Genomic DNA, 19,713 nt, shown 5'->3' on the forward strand with positions numbered 1-19,713 from the left:
GTGTTTCGCGTGTTGCCACGGGTGTTTTATATACTCAGCCATGACGTACAGTGTTGCAGGGTGGAGGGTTTGCTGCTCACAAGGCAGAGTAGCTGGAGAACTATGATAAGAAGACATCTAGTTTAAAAGGCTTAAGTTAGGTCATTAGTTAGGTTATAGCCAGACAGTGAGTAATAGCAACTTCTAACTAATGAGAATTGCGTAGGAAGAAAAGAAAGGCTTTTGCCTCTGGGATTTAATAATGGAATTTCCAGTAAATAATAACAATCACCTCAGGGACAAAAAGTAAAGTTATGCCCAAATTCGATCACAAAACTGTTGGAAAGTATGCATACAGCTCTGACTGCTGCCAGCAGCTAACGACCCATGTCCTTGAAATGGAATCAGGTCAGGGAAGGTTGTAAACATTCTAGCTTTCCTGTCTCCTCTCAGGAGCTCACTCAAATGCACAATCCATCCCCATAGCAGTTCCACTGAACTTCAGGGATAACGGAAACGTGTTTTCCACAAGGAGAGTAATGCTATTCATTCCCATTGGCCTGATTCAGGGATGGCCGTTAGGAGAGTCTGGGAAGTAAGGGGAAGACCCTGTCCCCAACATCCTCAAATTCTCCCTCCATCCCCGGACTATTGCCTAGAATTTCATCTTAGTGCCTTGTCTCTCCAGCTCAGGGATTCTCAACAAAGAGGTGGCACCCAAAGGGCATATCAGAAATACTCAGGGGCTTTTTAGAACCCAACCCCACCTCCGGCTGCCCTCTCCAACCTGGCCAACGTGTATGCTCCCAGGTGAGAGCCATAGTGAGCTCTACATAAGCTGCAGCAGTGCTGTGTGGAAAAAAGATTGAGAATCCTGCTTCGCTTAAGGCCCTGATCCCTGTAGAAATTGTAACTGGCTCTAGGAAGAGTCCATGCCTGGAAGTTTCTACAAACGACCTTATATTTATTCATGCGTTCAATCATGGGTTGTCAGGACCTGCAATGTGCCAGATACAGGCGTTAGCACTGGGGGCCTGGAGGAGACTAAGTTCCAGCCCCTCTTCTTAAAGACTTTGTAGTCTGCAGAGGAAGATAAACACATGACAAATCAGGACTTGTACTAGAATAAGCAGCCTAGAGGGTGGTTAAGAAGCCAGACTGGGGGGGAAAGGGCAAGATGGCGGAAGAGTAAGATGCGGAGATCACCTTCCTTCCCACAGATACAGTAGAAATACATCTACACGTGGAACTGCTCCTACAGAACACCCACTGAACGCTAGCAGAAGACGTCAGACCTCCCAAAAGGCAAGAAAATCCCCATGTACTTGGGTAGGGCAAAAGAAAAAAGAAAAAACAGAGACAAAGAATAGGGACGGTACCTGCACCAGTGGGAGGGAGCCATGAAGGAGGAAAGGTTTCCACACACTAGAAAGCCCCTTCGCAGGCGGAGACTGCGGGTGGCAGAGGGGGGAAGCTTCGGAGCCACGGAGGAGAGCGCAGCCACAGGGGTGCGGAGGGCAAAGCGGAGAGATTCCCGCACGGAGGCTTGGCGCCGAGCAGCACTCACCTGCCCGAGAGGCTTGTCTGCTCACCCGCCGGGGCGGGCGGGGGCTGGGAGCTGAGGCTCGGGCTTCGGTGCTAGCCGGGAGGGAGTCCGGGAAAAAGTCTGCAGCTGCCGAAGAGGCAAGAGACTTTTTCTTGCCGCTTTGTTTCGCGGCGCGCAAGGAGAGGGGATTCAGAGCGCCACCTAAACGAGCTCCAGAAACGGGCGCGAGCCGCGGCTATCAAGCACGGACCCCAGAGGCGGGCGCGAGCCGGGGTTATCAGCGCAGACCACAGAGACGGGCGGGAAACGCTAAGGCTGCTGCTGCCGCCACCAAGAAGCCTGTGTGCGAGCGTAGGTCACTCTCCACACCGCCCCTCCCGGGAGCCTGTGCAGCCCACCACTGCCACTGTTGATCCGGGGACAACTTCTCCGGGAAAACTCACGGTGCGCCTCAGGCTGCTGCAACGTCACGACGCCTCTGCCGCTGCAGGCTCGCCCCGCCTCCTCCGTACCACTCCCTCCCCCCGGCCTGAGTGAGCCAGAGCCCCCGAAGCAGCTGCTCCTTTAACCCCGTTCTGTCTGGGCGGGGAACAGATGTCCTCAGGCGACCTACATGCAGAGGCGGGGCCAAATCCAAAGCTGAACCCCGGGAGCTGTACAAACAAAGAAGAGAAAGGGAAATCTCTCCCAGCAGCCTCAGAAGCAGCGGATTAAGGCTCCACAAACAACTTGATGTGCCTGCATCTGTTGAATACCTGAAAAGACAACGAATCATCCCAAATTCAAGAGGTGGACTTTGGGAGCAGGATATATTAATTTTTCCCCTTTTCCTTTTTTTGTGAGTGTATAGGTGTATGCTTCTGGGTGAGATTTTGTCTGTATAGCTTTGCTTTCACCATTAGTCCTAGGGTTAGGTCCGTCCGTGTTTTTTTTTTTTTTTTTTTTAACTTAAAAAATTTTTTTTCCTAATAAATGTTTTCTTAATAATTTTTTCCTTATTTTCTATTTTTAGAAATTAAAAAAAATTTTTAATAAGTTTTTTCATATTTTTTATTTTAAAAAATTAAAAAAATTTTTTTCTTAATAAATTTTTTCTTAATAATTTTTTTCTTATTTTTTACTATAAAAAATTAATAAATCTATTTTTAAAAATTAAAAAAATTTTTTTTTCTGAATACATTTATTCTTAATAATTTTTTTTCTTATTTTTTATTATAATAGCTTTATTTTATTTTATTTTATCCTCTTTCTTTCTTTCTTTCTATTTTTTTCTCCATTTTATTCTGAGCCGTGTGGATGAAAGGCTCTTGGTGCTCCAGCCAGGCATCAGGGCTGTGCCTCTGAGGTGGGAGAGCCAACTTCAGGACACTGGTCCACAAGAGACCTCCCCGCTCCACGTAACACCAAACGGCAAAAATCTCTCAGAGATCTCCATCTCAACATCAAGACCCAGCTTCACTCAACGACCAGCAAGCTACAGTGCTGGACACCCTATGCCAAACAACTAGCAAGACAGGAACACAGCCCCATCCATTAGCAGAGAGGCTGCCTAAAATCATAATAAGGCCACAGACACCCCAAAACACACCACCAGACGTGGACGTGCCCACCAGAAAGACAAGATCCAACCTCATCCACCAGAACACAGGCACTAGTCCCCTCCACCAGGAAGCCTACACAACCCACTGAACCAACCTTAGCCACTGGGGACAGATACCAAAAACAACGGGAACTACGAACCTGCAGCCTGTGAAAAGGAGACCCCAAACACAGTAAGATAAGCAAAATGAGAAGACAAAAAACCACACAGCAGGTGAAGGAGCAGGGTCAAAACACACCAGACCTAACAAATGAAGAGGAAATAGGCAGTCTACCTGAAAAAGAATTCAGAATAATGATAGTAAAGATGATCCAAAATCTTGGAAATAGAATAGACAAAATGCAAGAAACATTGAACAAGGATGTAGAAGAACTAAAGAGGAACCAAGCAACGATGAAAAACACAATACATGAAATTAAAAATACTCTAGAAGGGATCAATAGCAGAATAACTGAGGCAGAAGAACGGATAAGTGACCTGGAAGATAAAATAGTGGAAATAACTACTGCAGAGCAGAAGAAAGAAAAAAGAATGAAAAGAACTGAGGACAGTCTCAGAGACCTCTGGGACAACATTAAACGCACCAACATTCGAATTATAGGGGTCCCAGAAGAAGAAGAGAAAAAGAAAGGGACTGAGAAAATATTTGAAGAGATTATAGTTGAAAACTTCCCTTATATGGGAAAGGAAATAGTTAATCAAGTCCTGGAAGCACAGAGAGTCCCATACAGGAAAAATCCAAGGAGAAACATGCCAAGACACATATTAATCAAACTACCAAAATTAAATGTAAAGAAAACATATTAAAAGCAGCAAGGGAAAAACAACAAATAACACACAAGGGAATCCCCATAAGGTTAACAGCTGATCTTTCAGCAGAAACTCTGCCAGCCAGAAGGGGGTGGCAGGATATACTTAAAGTGATGAAGGAGAAAAACCTACAACCAAGGTTACTCTACCCAGCAAGGATCTCATTCAGATTTGATGGAGAAATTAAAACCTTTACAGACAAGCAAAAGCTGAGAGAGTTCAGCACCACCAAACCAGCTTTACAACAAATGCTAAAGGAACTTCTCTAGGCAAGAAACACAAGAGAAGGAAAACACCTACAATAACAAACCCAAAATATCTAAGAAAATGGGAATAGGAACATACATATCGATAATTACCTTAAATGTAAAAGGATTAAATGCTCCCACCAAAAGACACAGACTGGCTGAATGGATACAAAAGCAAGATCCATATATATGCTGTCTACAAGAGACCCACTTCAGACCTAGAGACACATACAGACTGAAAGTGAGGGGATGGAAAAAGATATTCCATGCAAATGGAAATCAAAAGAAAGCTGGAGTAGCAATTCTCATATCAGACAAAATAGACTTTAAAATAAAGACTATTACAAGAGACAAAGAAGGACACTATATAATGATCAAGGGATCGATCCAAGAGGAAGGTATAACAATTGTAAATACTTATGCACCCAACATAGGAGCACCTCAATACATAAGGCAAATACTAACAGCCATAAAAGGGGAAATAGACAGTAACACAATCATAGTAGGGGACTTTAACACCCCACTTTCACCAATGGACAGATCATCCAAAATGAAAATAAATAAGGAAACACAAGCTTTAAATGATACATTAAACAAGATGGACTTAATTGATATTTATAGGACATTCCACCCAAAAACAACAGAATACACATTTTTCTCAAGTGCTCATGGAACATTCTCCAGGATAGATCATATCTTGGGTCACAAATCAAGCCTTGGTAAATTTAAGAAAATTGAAATCGTATCAAGTATCTTTTCCAACCACAACTCTATGAGACTAGATATCAATTACAGGAAAAGATCTGTAAAAAATACAAACACATGGAGGCTACACAATACACTACTTAATAACGAAGTGATCACTGAAGAAATCAAAGGGGAAATCAAAAAATACCTAGAAACAAATGACAATGGAGACACGACGACCCAAAACCTATGGGATGCAGCAAAAGCAGTGCTAAGAGGGAAGTTTATAGCAATACAAGCCTACATCAAGAAACAGGAAACATCTCGAATAAACAACCTAACCTTGCACCTAAAGCAATTAGAGAAAGAAGAACAAAAAAACCCCAAAGCTAGCAGAAGGAAAGAAATCATAAAGATCAAATCAGAAATAAATGAAAAAGAAATGAAGGAAACAATAGCAAAAATCAATGAAACTAAAAGCTGGTTCTTCGAGAAGATAAACAAAATTGATAAACCATTAGCCAGACTCATCAAGAGAAAAAGGGAGAAGACTCAAATCAATAGAATTAGAAATGAAAAAGGAGAAGTAACCACTGACACTGCAGAAATACAAACGATCATGAGAGATTACTACAAGCAACTCTATGCCAATAAAATGGACAACCTGGAAGAAATGGACAGATTCTTAGAAATGCACAACGTACCGAGACTGAACCAGGAAGAAATAGAAAATATGAACAGACCAATCACAAACACTGAAATTGAAACTGTGATTAAAAATCTTCCAACAAACAAAAGCCCAGGACCAGATGGCTTCACAGGCGAATTCTATCAAACATTTAGAGAAGAGCTAACACCTATCCTTCTCAAACTCTTCCAAAATATTGCAGAGGGAGGAACACTCCCCAACTCATTCTACGAGGCCACCATCACCCTGATACCAAAACCAGACAAAGATGTCACAAAGAAAGAAAACTACAGGCCAATATCACTGATGAACATAGATGCAAAAATCCTCAACAAAATACTAGCAAACAGAATCCAACAGCACATTAAAAGGATTATACACCATGATCAAGTGGGGTTTATTCCAGGAATGCAAGCATTCTTCAATATACGCAAATCAATCAACGTGATACATCATATTAACAAATTGAAGGAGAAAAACCATATGATCATCTCAATAGCTGCAGAGAAAGCTTTCGACAAAATTCAACACCCATTTATGATAAAAGCCCTGCAGAAAGTAGGCATAGAGGGAACTTTCCTCAACATAATAAAGGCCATATATGACAAACCCACAGCCAACATTGTCCTCAATGGTGAAAAACTGAAACCATTTCCACTAAGATCAGGAACAAGACAAGGTTGCCCACTCTCACCACTACTGTTCAACATAGTTTTGGAAGTGTTAGCCACAGCAATCAGAGAAGAAAAAGAAATAAAAGGAATCCAAATCGGAAAAGAAGAAGTAAAGCTGTCACTGTTTGCAGATGACATGATACTATACATACAGAATCCTAAAACTGCCACCAGAAAACTACTAGAGCTAATCAGTGAATTTGGTAAAGTAGCAGGATACAAAATTAATGCACAGAAATCTCTTGCATTCCTATATACTAATGATGAAACATCTGAAAGTGAAATTAAGAAAACACTCCCGTTTACCATTGCAACAAAAAGAATAAAATATCTAGGAATAAACCTACCTAAGGAGACAAAAGACCTGTATGCAGAAAATTATAGGACACTGATGAAAGAAATTAAAGATGATACAAATAGATGGAGAGATATACCATGTTCTTGGATTGGAAGAATCAACATTGTGAAAATGACTCTACTACCCAAAGCAATCTACAGATTCAATGCAATCCCTATCAAACTACCACTGGCATATTTCACAGAACTAGAACCAAAAATTTCACAATTTGTATGGAGACACAAAAGACCCCGAATAGCCAAAGCTATCTTGAGAACGAAAAATGGAGCTGGAGGAATCAGGCTCCCTGACTTCAGACTATATTACAAAGCTTCAGTAATCAAGACAGTTTGGTACTGGCACAAAAACAGAAACATAGATCAATGGAATAGGATAGAAAGCCCAGAGATAAACCCACGCACATATGGTCACCTTATCTTCGATAAAGGAGGCAAGCATATACAGTGGAGAAAAGACAGCCTCTTCAATAAGTGGTGCTGGGAAAATTGGACAGGTACATGTAAAAGTATGAAATTAGAACACTCCCTGACACCATGCACAAAAATAAACTCAAAATGGATTAAAGACCTAAGTGTAAGGGCAGACACTATCAAACTCTTAGAGGAAAACATAGGCAGAACACTCTATGACATAAATCACAGCAAGATCCTTTTTGACCCACCTCCTAGAGAAATGGAAATAAAAACACAAATAAACAAATGGGACCTAATGAAACTTAAAAGCTTTTGCACAGCAAAGGAAACCATAAACAAGACCAAAAGACAACCCTCAGAATGGGAGAAAATATTTGCAAATGAAGCAACTGACAAAGGATTAATCTCCAAGATTTACAAGCAGCTCATGCAGCTCAATAACAAAAAAACAAACAACCCAATCCAAAAATGGGCAGAAGACCTAAATAGACATTTCTCCAAAGAAGATATACAGATGGCCAACAGACACATGAAAGAATGCTCAACATCATTAATCATTAGAGAAATGCAAATCAAAACTACAATGAGGTATCATCTCACACTGGTCAGAATGGCCATCATCAAAAAATCTACAAACAATAAATGCTGGAGAGGGTGTGGAGAAAAGGGAACCCTCTTGCACTGTTGGTGGGAATGTAAATTGATACAGCCACTATGGAGAACAGTATGGAGGTTCCTTAAAAAACTAAAAATAGAACTACCATACGACCCAGCAATCCCACTACTGGGCATATACCCTGAGAAAACCATAATTCATAAAGAGTCATGTACCAAAATGTTCATTGCAGCTCTATTTACAATAGCCAGGACATGGAAGCAACCTAAGTGTCCATCATCGGATGAATGGATAAAGAAGATGTGGCACATATATACAATGGAATATTACTCAGCCATAAAAAGAAATGAAATGGAGGTATTTGTAATGAGGTGGATGGAGTTAGAGTCTGTCCTACAGAGTGAAGTAAGTCAGAAAGAGAAAAACAAATACAGTATGCTAACACATATATATGGAATCTAAGGGGGAAAAAAAGGTCATGAAGAACCTAGTGGCAAGATGGGAATAAAGACACAGACCTACTAAAGAATGGACTTGAGGATATGGGGAGGGGGAGGGGTGAGATGTGACAGGGTGAGAGAGTGTCATGGACATATATACCCTACCAAATGTAAAATAGATAGCTAGTGGGAAGCAGCCGCATAGCACAGGGAGATCAGCTCAGTGCTTTGTGACCCCCTGGGGGGGGTGGGATGGGGAGGGTGGGAGGGAGGGAGATGCAGGAGGGAGGAGATATGGGAACGTGTGTATATGTGTAGCTGATTCACTTTGTTATAAAGCAGAAACTAACACACCATTGTGAAGTAATTATACTTCAATAAAGATGTTAAAAAAAAAAAAAAAAAAAGAAGCCAGACTGCCTGGGTTTGGATCTCAGCTCTGCCAGTTACCAGCTCAGTGACCTAAACCTCTGTGTGCCTCCCTTGTTCCATCTATGACCTCATGAGAATTGTTTTATGTGGGTTAAATCAGTTAATTTTTTTTGGAACACCCCTAGAACAGTGCCTATCTTATAGTAAGCAATATGCCCCACTTGATAAATCAGTGCTCTAAATAAGTGTCTTGATGTCAGCTGAGCCCACAGGACAGTGTTTTAAGCCCATCTGAGGGTTCAGGGAAATCTTCGGAGAAAACATGACTCCTGACTGCAGGTGGGGGATGAGAAGTCTGATGAGGAAACCCTTATACCAAGTGACAGATGAAAACACATGACGTTTGGGGGAACAGTGTTCAGCACGGCTGGAAGGGTAGGGTCTGCTGGAGAGTGGAGAGACAGAAGCTGAAAAGGTGGGCGGTAGCAGATTGCAGGGGAGGCTTGTCCAACCCACCAAGCAGCCTGGACCTCATGCCACCAGAGCTTCTTCAACCAGCACATGACATGGTTGATTGGGCTTAAGAAAGCCCTCTGCACATACTGAAAAGAAATGGTGCCTTGGCTTTGCTTCACACTGAAGCTGGGAGTGAGGAGTTCGGGGCTATAAAAGAACCCAGACTGGCAATGCGTTGATAGTTGCTGAGGCTGGATGATGGCTATGTGGGGGTTCACGATACTATTCTGTTTCTATATCTTTGCAGTCTTCCATTATAAACAATTATCTTGAAAGGGCGGCCAGGAGAAAGCTCTTAGGCACCACCACTCTCTGCTCTTATCAGTCACTTGCGCCTCAGTGTGAAAGGAGGAAAGTTTTGATGCACATGAAGTGGAAGCAGGGGGGTGCCTGAGGTAGGAAGGGTCAAGAAAAGCAAAACTGAGCAGGGAAAATACTGTCTCCAGGGAGGCTGGACTGCCCGTCAGCCGGCCTCCTTCCCCTCCTGCATGCTTCCCGTACCCCTACCTGGATATCATGCCTGACACAGATTTTAGCGATCAGCTCTCTGCACTCTCAAGGCCAGGCCACTTCTGCTCTGGCCCCCTGGCTTTGATGCTAATATGTTTCCCTGGGGCCACTGCAGACTGACTTTCCCCCAACGAAGGAAGTCCAGGTGCCCCCAGGACTGCCCAGAGCCCACTTTAGCATCCCGGATGATGAGTGTTTTCTGAAATGTGCTGTTCTGTCCCAGGTCTTGGATCTAAGATGTATCACATCTTTTGTCCTTTCCTCAAGGACAGAGAGTTCACTGGAGGACTTTTGGTCACAGGCAGGAGTGGGTTACAGCATGAGAGTCCTTAACTGCATGGACCCCTGCCAGCGACGCAGGGTGACCCCCCAGGAGGGTCAGAGAGAAGTTCAGCCTCTGTGAGCCCTAGGAGAGAGGGTTATCAGGAGTCACTGATGATAGGACAGGTGCTGCTTGTTTCACAGAAAGAAGATAAATTGAAGCCCACGCATGTGAGTCATGGTACAGGAAAGAGCGAGTATGCTTGAGAGCGGGCGAGAAAGAGAGCGTTAGAGAAAACTGGGGGGAAATGGGGACTTCTAGAAAGAGGCAGGCCTAAGCCAAAGGGTATTTCTCGAGAGAAGGGAAAATATTCTTGTTCTAAAGCAACTCTAAATCTAAAGATTCTGACCTATGCTAACAGGTAGTTAAGTGGGACTCTTGCTTGCATCCTCTTCCTATTTCTACCGGAGACCGGGGAAGGGCTCTTGAGCTGCCGAAAGAGCCCCTTCTCCACTCCAGTTCTTTATTCTCCTTTTCTGTTGGAGTGGGAGCAAGGGGGTCACGATCTCCCCGTCAACTGCTTTGACGTCTGGCAGGAACTAATCTAATGACAAGAGACTGACTCAGATTCTTTCTGGGAATGAAGCATGGTGGGAGCGGCGTGGGGGGAGACAAGAAAGCAAGAGAGAATTTCAGATCAAAGTCGGTGAGGAGGGCAGCGGCCTCCTGCCCTGGCTGAGCCCCGCCAGGCGCCGGGCCGTGGGGAGAGGACCGCCGCCTCCAAGGGTCAGAAAGAGCTCGTGGGGTCCAGCTAACACCACTGCGGCTGCCAGGCCTCCTTCCTGGCCACCGGTTGCCAGGGCCATGGGGGAAACATTGAGAAGACCTTCTCTAGATGAGACCCCCAAAAAGAAGGGCAAGGTGGGAAGAGGGATGGAGGGAACACAGGTGCCAGGCACCTTCCATAATAGTAATAAGCAAAGTAAGCGGGAAGTTCTGGGTGCTGCTGCCCTCTACAGGCCAAACGGTAGACTGAAGGTGACCCCACCGAAGTGTCCTGAAGATGGGCCGTACACTGTATAGTATACAGTATCTCAGTTTCCAACCAAGAAGCCTGGGAGTGACAAAAGAGAAGCAGAGGCCGGGGAGGCCCCGGGGCCCAGCTGTAGCCATAGTATCTCCAGAAAGAGCAGAGGCCCAGCTGCCTTAGGGCAAACCTGATGGTCTATGGGTTTGCTCACCCAGAGGCAGGCTGTACTGTTGCCCCGCAGAGGGATTTTTAAACGTGTACAAATGGTTGGGGTTGTTCTGTGACTCTGGAGCAACCCCTGGTATTTAATGGGCAAGGCCCAGCAATGCTAAATGTCCTTCAAGGTGAGGGGAAGTCCTAAACAGAAAATCTTTCCAATCAAAATGCCACATGCTCTCCCCCTGAAAAAATGCTGATAAGACCTTGCCCTTGCTGGGTCCACCCCTCCCCTACCTCCATTCCCCAGGTCACTGTTTCTCAAACACAGGGAATCTGGGACTCCTACATATGTTCAGTGACCTCTACAGAACCCAGTTTAAGAAATACTACATCAAAATTAAATGTTACCTGTTCCGGAGATCGTTTGGTGATCATGTGATCGTAAATACACATGCAAACGCAGGCACTAAAATCGCATGCTGCTGTTGGTTTTCAGATGGTCATCAGTGATCCTGAATAGGTGTTTATTAATCTTTTGAGAGTGAAATCACAATTGTTACAAGGTTATAAAGAACGCTCACACCCTCAAGAATGTGCCTGTGGACCTCCTTGGTATAAACCAAGGATAACCATGGTTTAATCTTTGTCGATCAAGGTGTTCTGGCTTCCACAATTCAAGGGCAGCTGCATAAGGCAGCAGGGGCAGCACCTGGAAACTTAAAATCACGTTCTCAGAACTGGTGTTGAGACCCAGCAAGCTGTTTTCTAGCAAGTTCTCCAGGTGATCCTGATGCTTACTGAAATTTGAGAACCACCGAGCTATAAAGCATAGTCAATCAGTTGAAATGTAGGTGTCTTATTTACCTGTGACTTCCCACAGAGAAGTGAGATATAATGTGTGTGCAGAAGAAACCAGGCCCATAAGACTCAGAAACCCGTGTTCTTCTAAATTCTACTGAGTCATTGTCAGAAAGTCTAAAAAACTTTCTGTGATGATGAAAATGTCCTTTATCAGTAGCCACTAGCCACATGTGGCTAGTGAGCATTTGAAATGTAGATGGTGCAGCTGAGAAGTAAATCTTTTATTTCTTCCATTTAAATGTCAATAGCCACGTATGGTTAGTGGCTAATCTGTTGCACAGGGGACAATCGATCATACAGTTTTGTATAAAAATGCCATAGTGGAAAGCTTCACCCAAAATAATTCTCAGGGGAAAAAAAACACAAGAGCATTGGTACAACTAGCAATTAATCATAGTTCTCATTAATCTTTTCTCAATGGAAATGGTGACAGATTCTTCTTAACAGTGTCTGAGTTAAGGAAATACAATTAATCCACAGACTCAGTTACTCAGATTTAAAGATGCCTGCCTTCCCTAAATGTTGGCAGCCAGGAGAAGCCAGGCATGGCAGCTGTTAGTCTGCCAGCTAATGGCCTGAATGAGGACAGTGAAGGCAAATGGGGCCATTTCAACAGTTAATCTTTTCTTCTCTTGACAGACTTTAGAGACTCCCTGTCTTGTTTCTTCTAATCACTGCTCTTCTAAATGTTGAGAGGACATAGTCAAGTGGTTACACCCTAGAGTCTGGCCCATTGCAGTGAATTTAGCATGAATAACAGGGATCCAGCCAATACTCAATGCTGGGCAAAGCAGTCCTCCAAGGTGGCAGGCTGGAGTAACAATCCCTATGCAGAGAAAAGATTATAGGGCATGTCACTTTGTTAACATCATTGGCTTCTGTCACTTGGCCATTCAGTGCCCACCGAGATGGGAATCCCAGCCCATGGGGCTGTTCAATAGATTTCAGAACAGGTGAAAGACCCCCAATTAAGGGACCAATTGAACAAGACTGTGCCTCTTCTTGCCAGCAAACAGGATCCACTGTGCACTTCTACTCCAAACCTCATTATTTGCCTTTTGAATTGCTTAAGCCTGGGCCCTTTTGAATGCAGTAAACAAATCAACCACAGCTGAAGGCAAGCCATATGAGTATTTTCTGCAAAACTAGGGCCTCATTCAAAACCCTGAGCCTGCAGGGAGATTGTGGAGAAGCAGACAATGAGAACAGAGAGTGGAGGGCCTGAGACCAAGAGGACTTTTGATATCCAACAAAAGTTGGATATCGGGGCCTGTGCAGGGTGAAGTAACATGAAAGGATGAAAGAATGAACAGAAGATGGGGGAAGAAGTAAAAAGGCTGCACAAAACAAGAACAGGGTTTTCTTTCTAGAACAACATGGGTCACAAATCCAGTCCATGTTCTGCCCGATGCCTTTGCACGTGCTGAGCTACCTCTGAAGACAGGGCCTGTCTTGATGACATCTGCCAAGGAGTCCAGCACACTTCAAATACTAATCAGTTTGAAGTCATAGTGACTTTCTAAGCCAATGCCTCTCAAACTCTCAAGCATATACGTCACCTGTATGATTTGTTAAAATATGTTAAGGTTTGAATTGTTATTTCAGTAGGTCTGGGAATGAGGCCTGAGATTCGACTTTTTTTTTTAAACATCTTTATTGGAGTATAATTGCTTTACAATGTTGTGTTTCTGCTGTATAACAAAGTGACTCAGCTATACGTATACATATATCCCCATATCCCCTCCCTCTTGCGTCTCCCTCCCACCCTCCCTATCCCACCCCTCTAGGTGGTCACAAAGAACCGAGCTGATCTCCCTGTGCTATGCAGCTGCTTCCCACTAGCTATTTTACATTTGGTAGTGTATATATGTCAGTGCTACTCTCTCACTTTGTCCCAGCTTACCCTTCCCCCTCCCCGTGTCCTCAAGTCCATTCTCTACATCTGAGTCTTTATTCCTGTACTGTCCCTAGATTCGTCAGAACCATTTTTTTTCCCTTAGATTCCATATTTATGTGTTAGCATACGGTATTTGTTTTTCTCTTTCTGACTTACTTCACTCTGTATGACAGACTCTAACTCCATCCACCTCACTACAAATACCTCCATTTCATTTCGTTTTATGGCTGAGTAATATTCCATTGTATATATGTGCCACATCTTCTTTATCCATTCATCTGTCGATGGACATTTAGGTTGCTTCCATGTCCTGGCTATTGTAAATAGAGCTGCAATGAACATTGTGGTACATGACTCTTTTTGAATTATGGTTTTCTCAGGGTATATGCCCAGTAGTGGGATTGCTGGGTTGTATGGTAGTTCTATTTTTAGTTTTTTAAGGAACCTCCACACTGTTCTCCATAGTGGCTGTATCAAGTTACATGCCCACCAAAAAGTGCAAGAGGGTTCCCTTTTCTCCACACCGTCTCTGGCATTTATTGTTTGTAGACTTTTTGATGATGGCTATTCTGACTGGTATGAGGTGATACCTCATTGTAGTTTTGATTTGCATTTCTCTAATGATTAGTGATGTTGAGCATCCTTTCATGTGTTTGTTGGCAATCTGTATATCTTCTTTGGAGAAATGTCTATTTAGGTCTTCTGCCCATTTTTGGTTTGGGTTTTTGTTTTTTTGATATTGAGCTGCATGAGCTGCTTGTATATTTTGGAGATTAATCCTTTGTCAGTTGCTTCATTTGCAAATATTTTCTCCCATTCTGAGGGTTGTCTTTTCATCTTGTTTATGGTTTCCTTTGCTGTGCAAAAGCTTTTAAGTTTCATTAGGTCTCATTTGTTTATTTTTGGTTTTATTTCCATTTCTCTAGGAGGTGGGTTTAACAAGTTCCCAGGGAGGCCAACATGTTGGTCCTTGGACTACACTTTGAGTCACAAGACTTTATACTCTCTGTTGGTCACAAGGTAGCTTGTTCGGTTAAGAATCACACCAGGAAAGTCAAGGACATCAGTTTGAGCCCCATCAGTGGGATCACTGTGTTCTATGGCTGCAAACTGAACCCGCAGCTCCAGCTGGTTATCTTGGGTCTTTGTTACACACACACACTGGACCAGAGGAGATTCAGTGGGAAGGGATGCCCATGTGGAGGTCGGCATGTAACACCTGGGCTGCTGGGGGGGAACCCAGCCCTGAACCACAGCCACAGTGTTCCATAGCTCTGACTCTGCCCTCACCCCCTCCCCAAGGTCCTGTAAGCCCTATTCCCTGGATGTCGATTCTAGAATTACTTCTAGACCAAATCACTCAGAAGCAGGATTGCAAACTAGTCTCCTCTCTCCCGCTGACTGGATGATCTGAAGTGGCTGCCCACGGAGCTAATTTGAGGAAGATGCTGAAACCAGGTTTTGGCTCTGCTGGAAGAACTGTCATACTGGATTAGTGATGTCTGCCGCGGGGGAAAAATGGGGAAAGCGGCAGCGTAGTCAGCATGGGGCAGACTCTAAGCAGGTGTGAAACTCTCGCAGGGAGACCTGTCTTGCCTCCTCTCAGAACCCAGAACAGAGGGAGTCTGGGGGCCGTGGCAGGCAACACGCCACAGCACCTCGGTGCACACTCAGCGTGAAGTTCCCCCCTCCACACACACTCCACGCTGCTGCATCCCACACACGGACTGGGGCTGGAGAATCACAAGGCCCCAGGTCACCTGACTCCAGTTCTGTCGGAAAGGGGCACTAAGAACACTCTTGGGGTGTCCTTTCTCCCCGACTCTGCTGGCTGCCTCACAAGAGAACATGCACCCAAAGGACTCTCAGACGGAGCACTGCAGACTCCACATTTTTAAAGAAAACTAACTTTAGAGAATGGGAAGACCTGGGTTTTAGCCCCATCTCTGCTACTTTTAGAGAAGACACTTGACTTCAGTTTCTTTACCCATAAAATGGAGTTTAACTAAGTGGCCCCAAATTCCCTTTGTACCCGTAGACTGTATAGATCTACAGTTTTAGAGGAAATTCAAACAATAGCCCTAGGTGCCCATCCACAAGTCACAGCTGCATTCGCTCCCCTTTGCGGCAAATTGGATTTTTTGAAAGGCATTTTGGTCTCTGGTTAGTGAGTTAGTGCTGTTCATATCTCAAATTCTCCAGGAAGTTTAGTCCACGTGAGAAAACTAGATTGGCAGAGACTTGGTACTTTCTGCCTGACATAGAGAGATGAAGTGTGAGGTCCTAATTCATTTTTTTAAAGTTCCTGGAAGGAAAACTGCTCTAAGATAAAGGCAGTGATTCTGACCACCTGTGTGCAGATTTCCTGGGAGAAATTACCAAGACTGAGGGGAAAGGGTAGAGTAAAAGAACATCATTTTTAACAAGAATTATGCCCCACACCACCCTTATCCAGGTGATTCTCATGCACACAAGTTTGAGACCCACTCACCCGGGGCTTTCTCTGCCCCCTCAGTGATTTCACGTGGTGGGAAGGAGCGGGGGAAACGTGCTTTACACACAGCTGTTATCGGACAGCAAGAGCTGGAAATTGATTTAATTAGATGCATCTGGTGTTGGCGTTGAGGTCGCATATTTTGACAGGTGTTTACTCGCTGATGGAATTTAAAAAAAGGTCCTCGGTTAAAAGATCCATTTTATGGCTATGGATTTGGCTATGGCTTTATTTTCATTGGTTTCACACCATGCATTTTAACAAGATGATTTTCTGCCTCTAGTTGAAGAAATATGTGTGTGTGCAGCGATACAGTGTGTTTCAACAAAACCCAGGCACAGTGTGTATGTTGATAATATATTTAAAAGGCAGACATGCTATCATAGAATCGAGTGTGTGATATGACCAACAGCTTGGTGGTCATGAGGTTCATGGATCACTCCAACTGCCTTGTAACATTTCTGCTTTTTAATGTATAATAGCAGCACTGCGCCAGACCTTTGACTCGTTGAAGTGTTTTAACTGGAGAGACTAGATTTCCCTGATGTACAATGTAAAAATGTTACTTAAGAGATGGAGGGAAAGAGAGGAGGAGAAAGAAACAATTTCTTAGTAGCACGTATCACAATTTCCTGTCCCTCTGACCACAGACTATGAGCTATAAAGGGCAGTGAGATAGACTCTGCAAAAATTAGCCATCATTATTCCCCCTTCTGTTGCCAAGTCTCTTGGCCGTGACTATCAAGAGGTATTCACCTTTCCCTGGCCTTGTAAGTCGATTTGTTCTGATTTGACCAACAGAATTACTAAAAGGACATTATGTCTGTTCAAAGCTTAATCCTCAAGAGACCCGGCAGGCTTCCCCTCATTCTCTTGTTATCTGCCTAGACCCTATGTGAATAAGTCCAGGCCAGACTGCGGGAGAATGAGGCATGTGGAGAAGAGACGAGCCATCCTAGCTGAGAACCCCCAGACCAGCCAGCCCTGACTGACCCCGCAGCTGGCCACAGACCCTGAGTAAATTCAGCAAAGACCAGAAGAACTGGCCAGCTGAACCCGGCCCAAATGCTTGACCCCAGAGCCTTGTAAACTAAATACATAGTTTTTGTTTTAAGCCACTGTTTTGGTGTGTTTGTTACAGTGCCAGAGCTAACTGATACATGGGGAGGTGTATGTGTGTTTTATTTATCTTGATATCTCCACCCAGCATGGTGCCTGGCACAGTGTGGCACTCAATAAATAAATGATGAATAAGTGAATGAAGAAATGCACAGATTATTGTGGCTGGGCAGTGATTAGCCTTTAAATGCTTCCCTGTTCAGTGTACCGTGGAATAAAACATCATTCTTCCTTGGGCTATATTAATAGGAACATTTCAGAACGCTGCCTTTTTGACAGCAGCAATGTCTCTGTTATTAAGTAACAGACAGGAAACTGGGTACCTCCTGCTCTGAAGTCTGAGGCACATGCCTATAATTCTCTAAAGAACTCAAACCATTAAGTAATTACTTTTTGAAACTGCATTCTCTGGAAATCCACTTCTTTAACCTATCTGCAGAGCAGCCCTGAAAGGCAGACTCTCCCCCACATCACAGAAATGAGCCCCCTGTGGTTTGTTCCCTTCTACAGAATTACTGCCTACTTCTACTCAGGGACATAATCAGAGGCTGTGAGAAATGGAGTGAGGTATCTGAGCGTGCTTGCATGCCACCTCCAGATTCTGACAGTCACCAACCCACTGTTCATAAAAGAGCCAAGTCCATACAGACCTGGTAAGAATTCAGGGCTCCAACTAACATCCAGGCAGGTGGCTGGCTTGTGGGCATCAGGATCTATGAGGAAACCCAAAAACAATATTAAAGAATGAAAAAATAGGATCTTAAGAAATATCTTCACTGCATATTTGCTACTATACTTAATGTTCATGAACTGTTAAAGTTGCCAAGAACAAAGACAGAATTCATGTAATATAACTGCTCAGTGTGACAACAGGGCTTTGCTATTATTGCTGTGTGATGATTTGATTTAATTCTTTTACCACCTGTCTGTATTTGTAATATTTGTGAAATCTTCATTTATACCTTAGGCCTTCACTTGGATGGAACCTACTATTTGTATGTTAACATTTAAGGGAAAAAAAAATTTGTTACTAGGATTTGTTACTAGTAACATTTGTTACTAGGATTCTTTTATCATTGGCCTGTAAAAAAGTAGTACATGTCTCCTGAAAAACATCAGGAAGGAAGACACAGAAAAAGGCAGAAGGAGTGTGGGAAGAGCATCCTAAGCAAAAGGAAGAGTATGGAGAAGGGCCCAGAGACAAAGGGCCTGGAACGCTATGAATAGTTGGGAGTGGCTGGAGCTCACGAGCATGTGGGCCATGGCCCTGGCAGGTAATAACGCACAGAAGGGGGGTTGGGGGCATGGGAAGACTGTCCTAAAGAACTTGAATTTCATTTTGAAGGCGATAACTATCTTTTTACTTTCAAGTGGAGAGGAGTAATTTAGCACAGAGCCTAGCAGGTAGTAAACGCTCAGTTATTGTTAGATGGATGAATTAAAGAAGAAATGAAGGGCTTCCCTGGTGGTACAGTGTTAGTTAAGAATCCGCCTGCCAGTGCAGGGGACACGGGTTCGAGCCCTGGTCCAGGAAGATCCCACATGCCGTGGAGCAACTAAGCCCGTGCACCACAACTACTGAGCCTGCGCTCTAGAGCCCGCGAGCCACAGCTACTGAGCCCGCGTGCCACAACTACTGAAGCCCGCGTGCCTAGAGCCCGTGCTCTGCAACAAGAGAAGCCACCACAATGAGAAGCCTGCACACCACAGCAAAGAGGAGCCCCTGCTCACCACAACTAGAGAAAGTCTGCGCGCATCAATGAAGACCCAATGCAGCCAAAAATAAATTAATAAATGTATTTTAAAAAAATGAATCTGGGTCCTACTAAGCCCTCAAGCAGTCTGTTAAACTGGGGTAATTCTCCATTTTTAATTATAATAATAAAAACAGCTACCACTTACTGAATACTTATAAACAAGTACTATCTCGCTGACTCCAAAATGTAGCTGCACGTTGGAATTAGCTAGGGAGATTTTTTTTTAAAATATTGACGGATGGCTCTCACAACCAGAAATTTTGACTGAACATATCTAGGTGCTGCTCAGCAATGGGATTTTTGAAACTCTTCCAGTGATTCTAATGTGTGGCCAAGTTTGAAACCCATGGCCCTATCTCATTTAATTATCACAACACCCTCATGAGGTAGACTCTGTCATTATCCCCATCGTGCAAAACTGTTGTGCAAATATCCCTGTTAGAACATTGCATGATCTGAGCATTTGTGAAAGAAAGGGAGATTGTGTTCATAAGTCAGGGTAGAGTTTATCAGCTGTTAGGTTTGCTCAAAGTCTTGGAGGTGAGACTCATGCAGGTTTAACACAGACGATGCAGGACAGGCAGGGTGAAGGCCCCTACATTCCTGGACCGGGAAGAGTACGATCCAAAAGGGATAAAGAGGAAGACCATGGCGATTCAACTGAGGAAGGAGAGAAG

Source organism: Balaenoptera borealis (genome assembly GCF_965194805.1).
Source record: "Balaenoptera borealis genome assembly, chromosome: 8".
Taxonomy (NCBI): Eukaryota; Metazoa; Chordata; class Mammalia; order Artiodactyla; family Balaenopteridae; genus Balaenoptera; species Balaenoptera borealis.